Raw genomic sequence first — 15,334 nt, 5'->3', positions numbered from 1 at the left:
ACACACACACAGAGACACATACAACATATACACACAGACATACACATACATATGCACACATGTACACACAGACACACAGAGACACACCCACACACAGACATATACACATAAATACATTATACATTTCTATACACAAAAACATATATACTTGGACACACACATGCATAGACCCATACACCCAGACACATACACAAAACATACACATCATACTATAAATCAATAAACTTCAAAAAAAGAGAAAGAGATCGTGGCACAAACACAAGTAGAGGGGACAGGCATGGGAGGGCACGGGGACAGACTACCACCTGCCAGCCAGGGGAGGCCTCTGGAGGAGCCAGCCCTACCCACAGCTCCCAGTCTCTGGCACTGTGGCTGCCATGTGAACACTGGAGCTGCTACACACCAGGTAATCCAGGAGCAAGAAGAGGTGGGATGTTTCAGGAGTTCCTGGGCAGGTTAAGGAACAAGAGGGAGGGGGGAAGACTAGAACCCGTGGGGCCTGGTGCTTGCTGTCAAAGCAGTAAGCTACAAGCTGGAGCATGGCCCACAGTGATGTGTCCAGCATCCCAGCCTGGGGGGACCATTCACCATCCACTGCCCACACATCTGTATCAAAACTAGAGTCAGGGCCAGGTGTGCCAGCACGCTCCTGTATTCCAAGGCTGAGGCCAGAAGATCACAAGGTCAAGGCCAGCCTGGAGTACATGGTCAGCTCCAGCCCAACCTACACAACTTGGCAAGACCTTGTGTCAAATAACAACAACAACAACAATAAAAATAATGGCTGGAGAGATGGCTCAGTAGTTAAGACACTTGATGCTCTTGCAGAGGAACCAGGTTGGATCCTGCATAACTCCAGCTCCAGGTGGTCAGATGCCCTCTTCTGACCTCCGTGGGCACCAGGCATGCATGTGGCGTGCAAACACCCGAAGGCAAAAAAGCTTGGAGACATAAACAAATCTAATCTTGAAAATTATGATAAAAAGTTCAAAGGGTTGGCCTGGGTGGGACCAAGCTCCCTCTCAGCACCGCATGTGTGTGTCTGCCTTTTCTGCCGTTTTAATGTGTGTGTGCGATATGTGCTTTTCATGCGGTCAGAAAATAACTTGCTGGAGTCGCTGTGGGTGGAGGGGATCAACGGTAGGTAGGTCATCAGGCTTGGTGGCTAGCACGTTTACTCACTGACTAAAGCATCTCATTGGCCCAAAAACCTTTTGTGAAGGAGTTGTGCATGCTGTCCCAGTTGCCCAGAGCTTAGCGATGACTGAGCTGACCCTGACAGAGTCTTGAGGGCTTCTTAAGGGAATCCTACCCTTCCCTAGTCTCCAGGTGAGCACCTGGCCGCCATGGCACTCCATTACCTGGAAGTGTGATCCTAGGCTCCCATCCTACAGTTGGCACAGAGCCTGAGTTGAGGTCGCTGCCCAACATTGGCCAGCCAGAGACAGCAGCTGGGGCTAGAGGAGTGCTCTTGGGGTTAGTGGTGTGTTCTTGGTGCAAAGGGGTGTTCACCCTCTCTTTCATGACACTCTCCATAAGGGCTTCCCTTTGACTTGAGAATACCAATACACCTAGACTCAGGGTCAGGGGCAAAAGCCAGACAACAAGGTCTGGCTCTGAGGGGCTGGCATCCCATCCTGTGTCCCGGGAAGGATGCTGAGAGGCTGATCCAGTGGTGACGCTATAGATGAGGATTCCCTGATGTGTCACTCCAGGGAGACAAACAAGGCCTCTGGGATACTTACCCAGGACACGCATCCCCTTGGCAAACACACGTACAGTACCCCACCTGTGCTGCATTCTTGCCACTCTGCATGACCTGCCCTCTCCAGCTGCAGCCCTATCCTTTCCCTCCACCTTTCAGCAGCTGACAGTGGGGGCCTGGGCCTCAGATCCCCTAAGTTTCCGGAGTAAGGCCTGCACTCCTGGGCTCCACTCTCTCACCTGATTCTTTATGGCCTTGCCAAATTCAAAATCTTTGCTTTTTTTCTTTTCTTTTCTGTTTTTCTTTTCTTTTCTCTTCTTTTCTGTGTATGGGGCATGTGTGAACAGCCATGTTCCTGAAAGCTTACATGTATACCGCAAGGTGTGTGCTTGCATGTGGAGGCCAGAGGTTCACGTCACATGTCTTCCTCAATCACTCTGCCCCTGATATGTTGAGGCAGAGCCTCTCACAGTTTCATCTGGTCTAGGGAGCCACTTGCTCCAGGGATGCCGCCTCTGTCTCCTGTGTGCTGGAATTACGGGTGTCCACCACACCCACCCCGATTTTAGAGGGGTTCTAGCCACCTGAATCCTGGCCCTGACACTTGCTCAGGAATCCGTTTACACACTGAGCCATCCCTCTGACTCTCAACATCGTTTTTATTTTGGTTTCGTTTTTGTTTTTTCGAGATAGGGTTTCTCTGTGTAGTTCTGGCTGTCCTGGAACAAACAGCAACAACAACAACAAACAAAAATAAAATAATCAGGCAATGGTGGCACATGTCTTTAATCCCAGCACCCAGGGAGGCAGAGGCAGGTGGATCCCTGTGCGTTCCAGGCCAGCCTGGTCTAAAAAGTGAGTCCACGACAGCCAAGGCTACACAGAGAAACCCTGACATGAAAAAACAAACAAACAAACAAAAACAGACAAAAAAATATTTCATTCTCTTTTGCCAGAGTTACAGAAGAGAACAAAGGAGACCCCAGCCAGCTAGGGCAGGCAGCTCCCACAAGAATCAGCCGAGGGGTACAGGGAGCTTGGACAAAACTCCTGGATCCTAGGGTCAATGGTGAGATTCCGACTGTGAAATCAGCTCTCCTGGAGGGCCTCCATTGCTAGGGCTGTGGCATGCACTGGAATGTGACTGGGGCCGGAAGACTCTGCAGCCCCATTTTACAGCAGACAAAACGGAGTCCTGCACACATCAGCAGGCAGCCAGTCGGAGGGTGAGCCAAGGACGGAAACCCTGCCTTCTGACGGCGTGGGGACTTAACACGGTCACCATCGTATTAGTCCTCCAGCGACCCCACCAGCACCGGACGGCACGTGATGCCGTTTAGGGGTCTAGAAGCAGATTTGTTGAAAAGCGGGCAAAGCTCCTGGTCCAGAAATGAGGAGCCTACAGGGAAGGTTGTTGCGTCATGTGGCCCAGCTGCTCTGTGTTGGGGGAAGCCTGCCAAGAGGACATCAGGGCTAAGACACCGGCTGCTGGCTCCGCCTGCGCACACGCTGTTCCTGCACCCAGCCCCTGACCCCAGAGTGCCCGCTGCCAGGCCTGCCAGTGAACCTCTGCTCACCATGGTCTCCCCTTCCTGGAAAGCCTTGTGGGAATTAATCACTCCATAGACCTGTCAGCCCACTCACTGCTGAGTCCCAGCATCTGTCTGACACATCTCTGTTCAATAAATATTTATGGAATGACGAGGGAGGGGCATACCTCCTCTGTTCTGGATCACCACAGCCATATAAGGGCTGTGGTCCATGGTGGCCTCTCTGCTGGCTGCATCCTAGGCTTTCAGGGACACAGAACCTGGGTTTGACCCCTGCCATTGCCCCTCGCCAGCTGTGTGGCCTCAGAGCGTTCAACTTTTCTGCCTTCCCCAGGAGTGGGGGTGCGGTGCTTGAAGCCCCAGTTTTGAGCGCTCTTCATCACTCAAGGTAATGAGTTAATCCTAGTGGAAATGACGATGCAACGCGGTTGAAAGGCTGGAAGTGGGGTTTGGGACTTGGCTCAGTCCGTGGGGAGCCTCGCATGCACAGAGCTCTGCATTCCACCCCCACCGCTGGTGGTGTGATCAGGAGTTGGAGGCAGGAAGAGCATGAGTTCAAAGGCCATCCTCAGCTACGCAGTGAGTCTGAGGCTATCCTGGACTACCTGAGATCCAATCTCAAACAAACAAACAGAAGAGGGGTGCAGGGACCAAGGGCATGCAGCTAAGAGGACAGTTCCTCCTGCAGCTCTTAGTTCAAAAAATCTCACCTTTGCCTTAGCAATATACAACTTTAACCATCTGGCACTTAAGAGAAATGAAACCCCAGGACCCTTGGCTCGGTGGCCTTTCACCTGGGCGACTTGGCTTCGTTGGGGAGAAAGGTCCCAGGACATCAGGCTGAAGGGTCAATGTTAGCCCTCTCACTGGTAACCGTCCAGCCAACTGTGCACGGATAGGGCTCCTTTGAAGTTCCCTCTCCTCTGTGTCACAGGCCTGACTGTCTGGGAACCGGCACCCAGTCCTGGGTCTGGTGGCTCGGCACGGCTCCCGCCAGCTGCTCACAATGAGCTTCCTTGTGCATAGGAACCGAGGTGACCGACACCCAAGCGTACAGCCTGTTCTGTATGCTCACCCATCCCCCTGGCACACATGTCCTGCTGTGGCCAGTTCCAAGCCACCAACCCACGTGAGGCCGCTAAAGACAGCGTCTGTAGGAAAAACCACTGCAACTGCCTGCTGGCCATCAGCCACCTCAGCGCATAGACAGTGAGAAGCAGTCTGGAAGGTCTCAGTCTTTGATTCAAGTGAGACTTCCTTTCTTCACATCCGTACGATTTGGCCTTCACAGCTAGATCTGCTCTCTGGTTTGTGACCTATCAGAAGACTGAGCTGTCAGTCCCCACAAGGGGATGTGCCAGCCCTAGCACACCAGAGTCCACAGCCACAGGGGTGTCCTGGCCGGGGTGTGACATCCCAGCCGTGAATGAGTCTGTTCCTTCCTGGAATCTCGTGTGTCATCACCTCCACAAGGATGGGCTCGCTGGCTTTATCAGCCCCATTTCACAGATGAGGAAATGGAAGATAGTAAACAAGGATCGTAAACAGCCCGGTCACGGTCACAGAGAAGGCGTGGGGGCAGGGACGAGTAACTCGTCAGACTCCGGTCTCCATCGGGCCTCCCTTATCCAGGCAGCAACTCCACCCCACGGCCCCACATCGAGGTGATGCCTGAGCCCAGAGCCCCCACACTGGACATCCACTGACCCCACACAGCCAGGGACTTCCCCGGCTCTGCCGCCCCTCAGATCTAACAAGCGGGAGCTTACGTCTGAGTAAGAAGCCAAGGACGATCGGAGTCATAGCCACAAACCACCCAGAAATCCTGGGAATGAAGTGCGCCTGGGAGGAGGGACCCCCACCCCCACCCCCAAGCAGACTGCAGCAATCCCAGAGCTGGGCAGAGAACGTCCCGTCCCGTTACAGACGGCAGACAGCGGGCAGTGGCGCCTCCCCTCCTCTCTGGATCCTGTCTGCTTTTTTTTTGACAGGATCAAGGTCAGACCCAGAGGAGGTGAGAGGCTGTCTCTGTCCCTGCTGAGTGCTGGGTGCTACAGCACCCAAGCTCCCCACCTCTGTGCCCCCAGCAGGAGACACAGTCCTCAGGGGACTGGTACTAACTCAGATGCTCACACAACAGGCTAAGCTACTTTGAAAATGGTGTGTGTTGTGCTGGGCAGCAGATTCCAGCAACGCCTCTCTCGTGTTGGTCAAGTGCGTTACCACTGAGCTCCACCTCTAGCCTGGTGTTTACTTTCTATTTTGAACCAGGGTCTCGCTAAGACACATAGGCTGGCTTTGAACTTGTGATCCTCCTACTCAGTCTTTCCAGTGGCTGGGATCAAAGGCCCAAAACACTACGCTAGACTAATTCTGGACAAACAGAATACTCAGTCAACAAACATTCGAACCACTTCGTGCTAAAACTAAGCATGTTTCATCCAGGCCAAGATAATATGTTTTTGGTTTTGTTTTGTTTTTTTGTTTTTTTTTAAGCCAAATTAAGTGCCCGGATAACAAATTAATGTATTCTTAAAATAACCCGTGCGCAGCTACTAGGCCTGACTTTGTTCTGCTGCTGTGGGAAGGTTTCCCTGGCAACAATTCACATCAAAGTCTGGATAAAGAACAGGAGCCCTCCTCCTCCGTGGAAAAGGAAATGACTGTTGCCAGAGTCATGAGCAGTGCGGGAACATATCTGAGTCAGACCTGGGTTCAAATCCTACCCTCGGCCAAAGCTGCAGGCTACCCAGAGGGTCATCACCTCACCACAGCTCTAGTTCCTCAGGCACATGGAAAGGTTGGGCCAGGAGAGGTGTGAAGGCCACACAGATCCCCGCCTCTCTGGCCAGGGCCCATAATGCATCTTTCCCTTTTCCTTCTGGGTGGATTTCCAATCCCAGATGGCCTTTGCTCTGAGAGTCAGACTGCAACTTGGACGAGCTGCACAGCCTCGGTGCAGCGCCCCTAGAAGGCAGAACAGCTTCAGCAGCGAGGCAGAGCCCGGGCCTGGGTGTGGAGTCTGCAGGGTAGGGCCCCGAGGAGAAGATGGAAGGCCTGGGATCCTGCCCAGGAAGGAAGGTGACACGCAGCCAGCACTGGTGTCTTGAGCTAGGCTGGAAAAGGCGGTGGTGAGACTGTGGCCCCTGGGGATGAAGGATGACGGTGTGGAAGGGATGCCATCTGCGTGCACCAAGGTCAAGCGGGAAAAGGGGCGGGGTCCGGGGGAGCCAGGGCCAGGTTCTGAAGGCCACCATGGGGAGTCCTGCTTTCTGCCCAGTGCAGAGAGGAGCCCCTGCAGGAAGTAAGTGCTGGGTGAGTTCTGGCTTCACTTCGAAAGCCTGTCCATGCGCAACAGGCGAGCAGAGCCTCACCTTTGCGTGTGGCGCATAGCCAGCCAGACTCTGAGAATTAAACACACACAGTTCCTCCATGTGAAGTCCAAGCCTGGCCTGCGCCTTTAGGAGCCTGGACGCCGCTGCCCTGAGGGTGGGGTGGCAGGAGGCCCCGAGAGACCTCTGGAGGCTGGCTGGGCCCTGCAGCCTCCTCTGCAAGGAGATTCACCTGATGAGTGATGCTCCTGTCTTAGACGTTGAGCCTCAGTGAAAGCTGGGCTTATTTTAAGTTTGAAATTGCTCAGACTGCTGAAGAATGGCTTACAGGGGGCATGAACCTCAGCCACACGCAGGCGAGACTCCCACCCACCCAACTCGGCCCCTCCAGAGCCTCTAGGCTCTGGCCCCAACAGCCCTGCAAAGTAAACCAAGAGGAAGGAGTCCAGATAAGGGCCAGCCAGGCGGCGTGGAACCTCACCCAGACAGGGCCGGGTTCATCCCCCGGCTGGCAGGGCACTTTGTCCCACATTGCCAAGGCCCTGATGAAAATATCTCTTGGTGCTAGCCAGACTGCCAAGGTCCTGGGAATAAATAGTGTGTTCAGCCGTGGAGGGGGACAGCCAGGATGGGGGGGGTGGTGCTGTATGTGTGTGTGTATATATGTATATGTGCCTATGTGTGTGTCTGTGTGTGGTGTGGTGTGTGTGTATCTGTGTGTGTGAGTGTCTATGTGTGTATCTGTGTGGTGTGTGTGTGTGTGTGTATCTATGTGTGTGAGTGTTTATGTGTGTATCTATGTGTGTGAGTGTTTATGTGTGTGTGTCTGTGTGTGTGGTGTATGTCACTGTGTATGTGTGGTGTGTATGCATCTGTGTGTGAGTGTCTATGTGTGTGTCACTGTGTGTGTGGTGTGTGTATGTCTGCGTGTGTATGTGTCTATGTATGTTTATGTGTGTCACTCACTGTGTGTGTGTCTATGTGTGTTTCTGTCTCTGTGTGTCACTGTGTGTGTGTGTGTGGTGTCTGTCTGTCTGCCTATGTATGTTGATGCCCTTCAGGAGTCATATACCTTATTTATTTATTTACATTTTTGAAACAGGATCTCTCACTGGCCTGTGATGTGCAGATTCAGCTAGGCTGGCTGGCCCACGCCGCCACACCCCGCATTTTCACATGGGTTCTTGGGACTGAACTCAGGGGCTTGAATGACAAGCACTTTGCCAGCTGAGCCACCTCCACAGCTGGAGCAGCTCATAGCTGGTGCAGGGCTGGACAGAGCAGGTAGGTAGATGCACCCAGCGAGTGCCTGGCACTCAGGCACTACACGTGTTCCAGAAGAATGCCAAGATCCTTGTGATGCTTGCTGGGGCATCTGGACTCAGCCCTGCGCAAGGAGCACCGCCAGGCGGGGCGTGCTTCCCAACAAAGCTTTTGGTTTTGGCTTATCGGTTGCTGCTAAATCAGGCCTCCCACATGCTGTACAGCTAAGGGGAACCCTGGTCCCACACACCCTGTTCCTCCGCTTGGGGTTACAGGAATGTTTCAGCAACCAAGCTCCTTCAGAGACAGGAGGGCTGGCAGATTCAAGGCCAGCCTCGGCTACATAGCAATGCGTATCTCCAAGACACGAATGGGATGCTGGCTGCCCCTGGTTCAGGGAGGACCTGGCACCTGCTTCGGTTGAAGTCGCAAAGATTGATGCTGCTCTGAGGACCCCGCTCGGAGAAGCCCTGTTCTAAGGAGTCTGCCTCTCTCCTCATTCCCCACCTTCCGGTTTGTTGTATTATTTGTTTGCTTGGGGCAGGATCTCACACAGCCCGAGCTAGCCTCGAACTCATCACATAGTTGAGGATGACCTTGAACTCCTGATCCTCCTGCCTCCATCTCTGGCCCTAGGATTAGAGTTGTGGGCCACCATGTCCTGTTGGTGGGGTGCTGGGACTAGAACTCGGGGCTCCACAAATGCTCAGCAAGTGCTCCACCAACTGAGTCACAGCCCCAGCCCCACCTCCCCAACCCTAACCCTGTACTTCCAGAGTCAAGGTCACCTCCTTGCCATGTGCCTATGCTAGAATGCACTTCATATTTTATGTAGGAAGGATTGCTTTTAGTGTTTCAAAAAGTTTTTTTTTTAATCTCTTTTTTTTTTTTTTTTTTTTTTTTTTAGTTCTTGCCACTCATGAAGACTCTAATGACTTCTGCCATGAAGAATCATCAGGAATAAAATCAGACCGAAGCAAACATGCAGGTCAGCCGGGCATAATACAGGTCTGAGGTCAGTTACAGAGGACTTGTTCTTTGTTGGCAAAGAAGGTCAGAGCATGGCATGATGGGAGGCCCAGATGGTCCCACCTGGTGCTTTTACCCCTCCTATAAGCACAGGACTCGAGAAAACCCCATGAGTAGTTTTCAGAGACCCTGGGGTACCCTCACTTTGGCAACACAGTTTATTCTAGAACAGGCCATATCCCAGGGCAAATGCCTCCATCTCCTTGATGACTTGCTCCTAGGTAGTAGTTGCTCAGTGGTGCAACCCATGGCAGCAAGATCAACCCTGCTATCCCGAGTTGACCCTCCACCCTGGCCATTTCCATGCCAGGCCTGTGGAGCCGTGTGCAGCGATGCCTCGTACAGTTGGCAGCTCTCCTCAGCCTGCTTTTCCTTTTCTTTGGTCTGGTGTCCTGGGCCCACTCCACAAAGGGTCAGGAGACGCTGGCATGATGCCAGCTCCTAGCTCTTGGGAGCAAGTGGCACTTTTTTTGCCTGAAGGATTTGGAGCCAGGCTTAGCTCTGGGATCTCTGACCTACAAGCAAAATGGAAACGCGGCTGCCTTTTCTTCTGGAATCTCATCATTCAGCATCAAAACATGACACATTCCAGAAACTGGATGGAAAACGTGGGCTTTCGTAGTTTGTAAGTTTTTTTATGATGGGCCAGAAGTTGCAAAATCCCTCATTAGGCCTTTCCCCCCGACAATTTTGTGGGTTTTTCCTAAGCTGACACAGCACTAGAGGCCAGGCAAACCTCCCTCTGGCTGGATCATCATGTCCCCATGTCCTGGAAAAGGGGGGTGTCTGCCCGAAAGTACCACAGTTGCAAGCTGGGGGTGGGGGACAGAGCAGGGCTCCCCCAAGGCAATGTCTCAGACACAATTCTCAGTGGGTTTCCGTGACTCAGGGCAAGACGTCAGCCCTGCCACAGAACCCCAGGCAACAGTGTCTGTCTGTCTGCACCACGGAAGAGCTCCCTGCCATCTGGGTGAGAGCAAACCAGCCATTGCTTCCTCACAGAGGATGAAGGAGGCAGCTTCCGCACCATGACACATCTAACAAACATTTGACCTGCTGTCTCCTCTGTACACATCCACAGAGCCACATGCACAGTGTCCCCAAAAAACTAAGCAGGGCATTTGTAGCTGTATGAGAAAGAAACTGCACGCTACGGAGAGTGGGATCTACAAGTCAGAGGTAGAACACCTGCCTAGAATCCCCCAGTGAGGAGCTGGGGTGTGGCTTGGTAGTAGAGCACTGGCCTTGCATGCACAATGCCTTGTTCTAGCACCAGCACAAAAAAAAAAAAAAAAAAAAGAGAGAGAGAGAGAGAGACAGGCACGGGGATGGTCCAGCTATAATCCAAGAAGTGAGAGGACGGAAGCCAGTGTGGGCTGCATCAGCATGAGTTCCAGACTAGCCAGGGCCACACAGCAAGACCCTCTCTCAGAAGGAAAAGAAAAAAAAAGGGTTGTAATGAATCCACCACTTTGCATACTAAAAAAAAAAAAAAAAATGCATGAAAGCCTGGTTGTTGGTGCATGCATGGTTTTAATCCCAGCACTCAGAAGCAGAGGCAGGTGATTGCTGAGTCAGAGACCAGGCTGGTCTACAGAGCAAATTCCAGGCCAACCAAGTTACATTGTGAAACTTTGTCTCAAAAAAAAGAAAGGAAGGAAGAAAGGAAGGAAGGGAGGAAGGGAGGGAGAGAGGGAGGAAGGGACGGTAGGAGAGAGGAAGGGAGGGAGGGAGGGAGAGAAGAGAAGAGAAGAGAAAAGAAAAAAAAAGAAAAGAAAAGATTTATTAAAAATATTCAGATATATACAAATCCTGGATGGATTTTGAAAATACCCAGGCACAAAGACCACATGCCACAGGATTCCACCTGAGAAATGTCTAGAACAAGAGAATGTTTAAAGCCACTAGGGAGATGAGCAGGCAACGGCTGGAGGAGAAGACGAGGCATAACCGCTCATGAACACAGGATGGTGAGTATGTTCCGAAGCTAGACAGTGCATTGGCCATACAAGGCTGCCAATGTACTAAATGCCCCTCAACCGTGCATTTTAAAGTGGTAAGTTTGGGGAGGGGCTGAGGAGGCAGCTCTGCAATTGAGAAGGAGCACTTGCTGTTCTTGCAAAGGACCCGAGTCTGGTTCCCAGCACCTTTGCGGGGTGGCTCAGGACCACCTGTAACTCCAGTTCTGGGGGATCTGTCGCTTCTGTGTCCTCCTCGTGCGGTACCATCACAAGCACAAACCCAATGCTGACAGACACAGATGCATAACCAAATAACTAAATAAGGATTTTTCAGGTAGTGTGTTTGGGGGCATTGAAATGAGTCCATGGGTAAGGGCACTGGCCACCAAGCCCAGAAACCTAGGTTCAATCACTTCTTTGGATCCACAATGATAAAAGAGAAAGATTCCTGTGAGCTGTCGTCTCTGACCTCTACACATCTACCACGCATGTACATACCTACATGTACACACACACACACACACACACACACACACACACACACACACTAAATAAATAAATAAATAAATAAATAAATATGAATTTTAAATTAAAACATAAAAAATGATAAATTTTATGTGTATGTTTTTTTTTTCCTTTTTGAGGTTATTTGTTTGTTTTTTTCTTTTTGAGACAGGGTTTCTCTGTGTAGCCTTGGCTGTCCTGGACTCACTTTGCAGACCAGGCCGGCCTCACAGCGATCTGCCTGCCCTTACCTCCCTGAGTGCTGGGATTTAATGTGTACGCCACCACGTCTGGGTTGTTTTATACCTTTTCAAGAAAGAACAAAACAGAAACAACACGACTGGCCCTGAGCACCCTGGACGCAGTCCACACTTATGTGGCCATCCTTGCCTGCTCTGCTTGCAGGGTGCTCTGCTGGGAACATCATAAAGTGCCCTATGTCCCCCAGCTGAAGGAACTCTCCACAAAGTGAAATGATGGCGTTCTGGCACCGCTGAGGTTTCCCACCCTGAAGAGCCATTAAACCATCAACCCCTTTGACTGACTCGGGCCCTGGACATCTGGGACTCATCAAATGCAGTGAGCTTTAAAAAAAAAAAAAATTTTTTTTTTTTTTTTAAGCTTGCAGTTCCCAGAGTAGCAGACACAGAGGTACCTCCCGTGCTCACAAATCACACTGGTGACAGAGGAGAGCCTTGCTCCAACTCCCACAAAGCCAAGGTCAGCACCAGGGGCCTGACTTCAGACACTTCAGTGAAGTCCATGCAAGAAAGCTGCCATGTAGGGGCTCTGAAGGGCCTCACAACCCCCCTCCCTCCACCGAAGTCCTCCCCCTGCTCCTGCAGCTCAACCCCGCCCCTCTGCAGCCCAGCAGCCCAGCTCTGGGAGCCTCACTGACCCAGGTCACCAGGCAAGGCTTTCAGTGTGCCAACCAACCCTGCCCTGGTGACGAGCCCTGTCTGTGCTACACCCCCCCACACACACATTCCACCTGGGGCCCAGGCACCGGGAGAGGCTAAAAGCACCCTTACAGCATGAGAGAAGCCAGTGCCACACTCTGTGTGACAGTCACATTTGTCACCTGGTATAGCACCTTCCTCTGAACCGAGGGTCGGGCCCCTGTCTGGGCCCCAGCCGTTTTGTGTTCTGCACATGTGTGTGCTTTGAGCATCAGTGGATGGAGCATGCCTGCTCATGGGGCAGTCTGAGAGACTGCTAAAGGAAGCCCTGGATATAGCTGGCCATGAGATGCTCCAGAGAAGTATCAGGCACCAGCCTAATAGTAATTGCCACTGCCATTCATTCTGTGTAAGAATCAAAGCCTCCCTCTTCATCTCTCCTCTCTTGGAGCCTTGTTCGGCTGTTTTTCTTGGACCCCTTAGATAAAGCCCTCCCACCCCAGTGAAAGTTGGGCTGAGAGGCAGGGGCAGCAACGGACAGACAGCTGTCTTTTAAAAAGGCAGGGCTACAAGTCGTGGAGGTTAGAGTCTGGAGCCAGGCCCAGCTAGGGTGGTAGCATCGCAAGCCCCTCCCCACTTCCAGCCCAGGGTCAGGGTGCTGAGCTAGCACTGACCCGGGTCCTCAGGCACAGCCCTCAGCGCAGGCAACGTGGCCCCACACCTGCTTGCTGTTCCTCCTGGGGCCGGGGTGGAGACGATGGCAGAAGCAGAAGCCCCAGATGCATGCTACACTCCCCTCAGCCTGTCGGGGCGGTAGGGGAATGGCCCATCCTTGTTCTGCGGGGCTGCAGGCTCCAGGATTGATGTGTGCGGTGTGAGAGCATTTGGAGAAGGCAGGCCTACCCTGCTTCACCTGGGCAAGGAGTCCGGGGCTAGCAGTGGACATTCCCAGCCCACTCTTGGCTCCAGGAGAGCTGGGCATCCAGAAAGCCTCTCACACCGACTTCAGTTGCCCTAGCAACTGACCTTTCCCTGGAAAGATGGCCCATTCAAGTTGGACTGCAGCAGCTGGCGGCTGGCACTGGGCCTGTACCCCGTAATGAGCTGCCCTTGGCTTTCCTCATCCGGCGCCAATTCTCCTGACAGGAGGAGTTATTCAAGATGCCCACTCTAGGAAAAGACCTTGGAATGCGTTCCCTAAAATATTCTCTAGAACAGCTGCCGTCAATCCCAACACTCAGGACACTGAGACAGGAGGACTACTTTGAGTTGGAGGCCAGGCTGCGCTACACATCCGTGTGAAACTTTGGAGGTTGCAGTCCTGCTTCTGCTGGACAGCTCACTTCACTTTCCTGACCCTCAGGACTTTTATCTGAAATGGACCTCACCGCATCCTGTTGCCAACCAGCCGTAGAGGGGCGTGGCTTTGTAACTTGGCCCGAAAGGCTCCTACCCGCCCCTGTGATCACTGCGGACCCTCTCCACACAGGGTGAAACAGCTCTCAAATGCAACCATGCTCTCGGTGTTCCAGCTATCGGCGCCCACTGACAACACACCATCGCCCTAAATGGTGGCAAACTGCACTGAAAGAGCAAAAGATCACGCGCGGCTCCGTGGAGCTTGGAGCCCAGCGCTGCCAGGCTAGGATCCCCGGTTTCTCCGACTCGGCTTCCTAACCTTGAGTCAGTCCCAGCCAGAAGGTTTCGTGGCTGAGCCTCAGTTTCTTCGTCTGAAAAACGCTTGAAGGAGCTCAGCAGAACGCCGCCGGCACGCAGCCCTGCAGCACCGCATCTGCCCTAGGCAGGGAAAGAGCGGTACATCGCAGCTGAGGCAGGGGGTGGCTAAGAACTCAGGACAGCCTAGGCTACGCGGCGAGACCTGTTCTCATATAAACAAAAGAGCAGCGGGACAGAGTCCCTCTCACCTTCGCGAGACTCTGGACTCAACCTGGGCAGCGCTGGGCGAGCGATTTGCGGAGCCGGGACTCTTGCCGATGCTAGGCGCTGAGAGTGGGTCCTAGACTAGGCGCTCGGTGCCTAGTAGCTTCTTGGAGCATCCTGAGCCACGCCCACGGGGCCATGGGCAGCGCTGATTGGACTGCGCGGCGCCGGCCCCGCCCCGCCCCGTGCCGGAGGAGGTGCTGAGGACCACGGTGCGCAAGGAGAGCGCGGCCCCTAGCCGTGACCATAAAAGTCGTTTTCATTGAGTGCTTACTACCCGCGGCGGGCCAGGCACTCTGTCGGACAGGCGGTGGCCCGCGGACCCCACCCCGCTCTGCCACTCAAGTGAAGGACAGGACGGACTACCGGGAGGCGCGTGCTGAACCCGGGTGTGCGCATTTTTATCACTACCAGTTCCCAGACTAGGAGCCGGAAACACAGGATCTCGGGGTTCCCAGCAATCCAGGGAGGAGGCAGCATCCCATTTCTTGTGGAGAGGTTGTCTCTCCTCCTCGAGAGCCCCGGGGCAGGTTCCAGCAAGTTTAATACCATGTGCCGCTGGGTATTTGGCACCTGAGGCACGTATCCAGAGGTCAGAATCCGGGAAATTACTTTAGGTACGGTTGACTCCCAAACCCTTCAGGGCAAGTGAGCAAAAGGGCCAGAGAGCTATCAGACACCCCAGAGCACCCTCAGTCACAAGAAGTCCACTAAGAGGAGCATTAGCCCACTTACCAGGACAGCCTCCCACTAACACCTCCACAATACTGCCAGGAGCAGAGGCAGAGGACCCCCCTAGCATCTCAGGTCGTCAGGGGGACCCGGATTCCCACCAGAGATCTTTGCCCAAGATTTTGGTGCGGCACTGTGCAGATAAAGATTTAGATTTATGGTAGTATCTTTTTTTTTTAAATGTCCTTCCTTTCTGCTCTCAGTTTTGGAAGCATCCTCTGACCCGCAATCGATCATCCAATACCTGACACTACCAGCCGGACTCTTCCAAGTACCTGAGGAGTCAGTGCTGAATAAAAGGGCTCGGAAACAGTCTTCCGTGTTCCACGTGCTGCTCTCGGGGTGTCGAGGACCCCAGCCTTACTGCCCCCAAACACGGGTGCTGTTGCCATCATTCTTGATGAAGGGACTGACCAGC

At 53.1% G+C, this 15,334-nt stretch overlaps 1 protein-coding gene across 1 annotated transcript in view; it reads right to left on the bottom strand.

Moving 5' to 3' along the window:
- Positions 1–14,253, bottom strand: part of Crispld2 (cysteine rich secretory protein LCCL domain containing 2) — a 57,420-nt gene extending 43,167 nt beyond the window's left edge. Inside the window, exon 1 of the mRNA XM_055621603.1 lies at positions 14,169–14,253. The gene's annotated coding sequence lies outside the window, so the exon portion shown is untranslated. The remainder of the gene's footprint in view (positions 1–14,168) is intronic.
- Positions 14,254–15,334: the final 1,081 nt, after the last annotated feature.

Source organism: Psammomys obesus, unplaced genomic scaffold, assembly GCF_907164565.1.
Source record: "Psammomys obesus unplaced genomic scaffold, mPsaObe1.curated_primary_1811, whole genome shotgun sequence".
NCBI classification, from domain to species: domain Eukaryota; kingdom Metazoa; phylum Chordata; class Mammalia; order Rodentia; family Muridae; genus Psammomys; species Psammomys obesus.
Note: the sequence above shows the minus strand (reverse complement) of the source record. Positions and strands in the feature narration are given on the sequence as shown.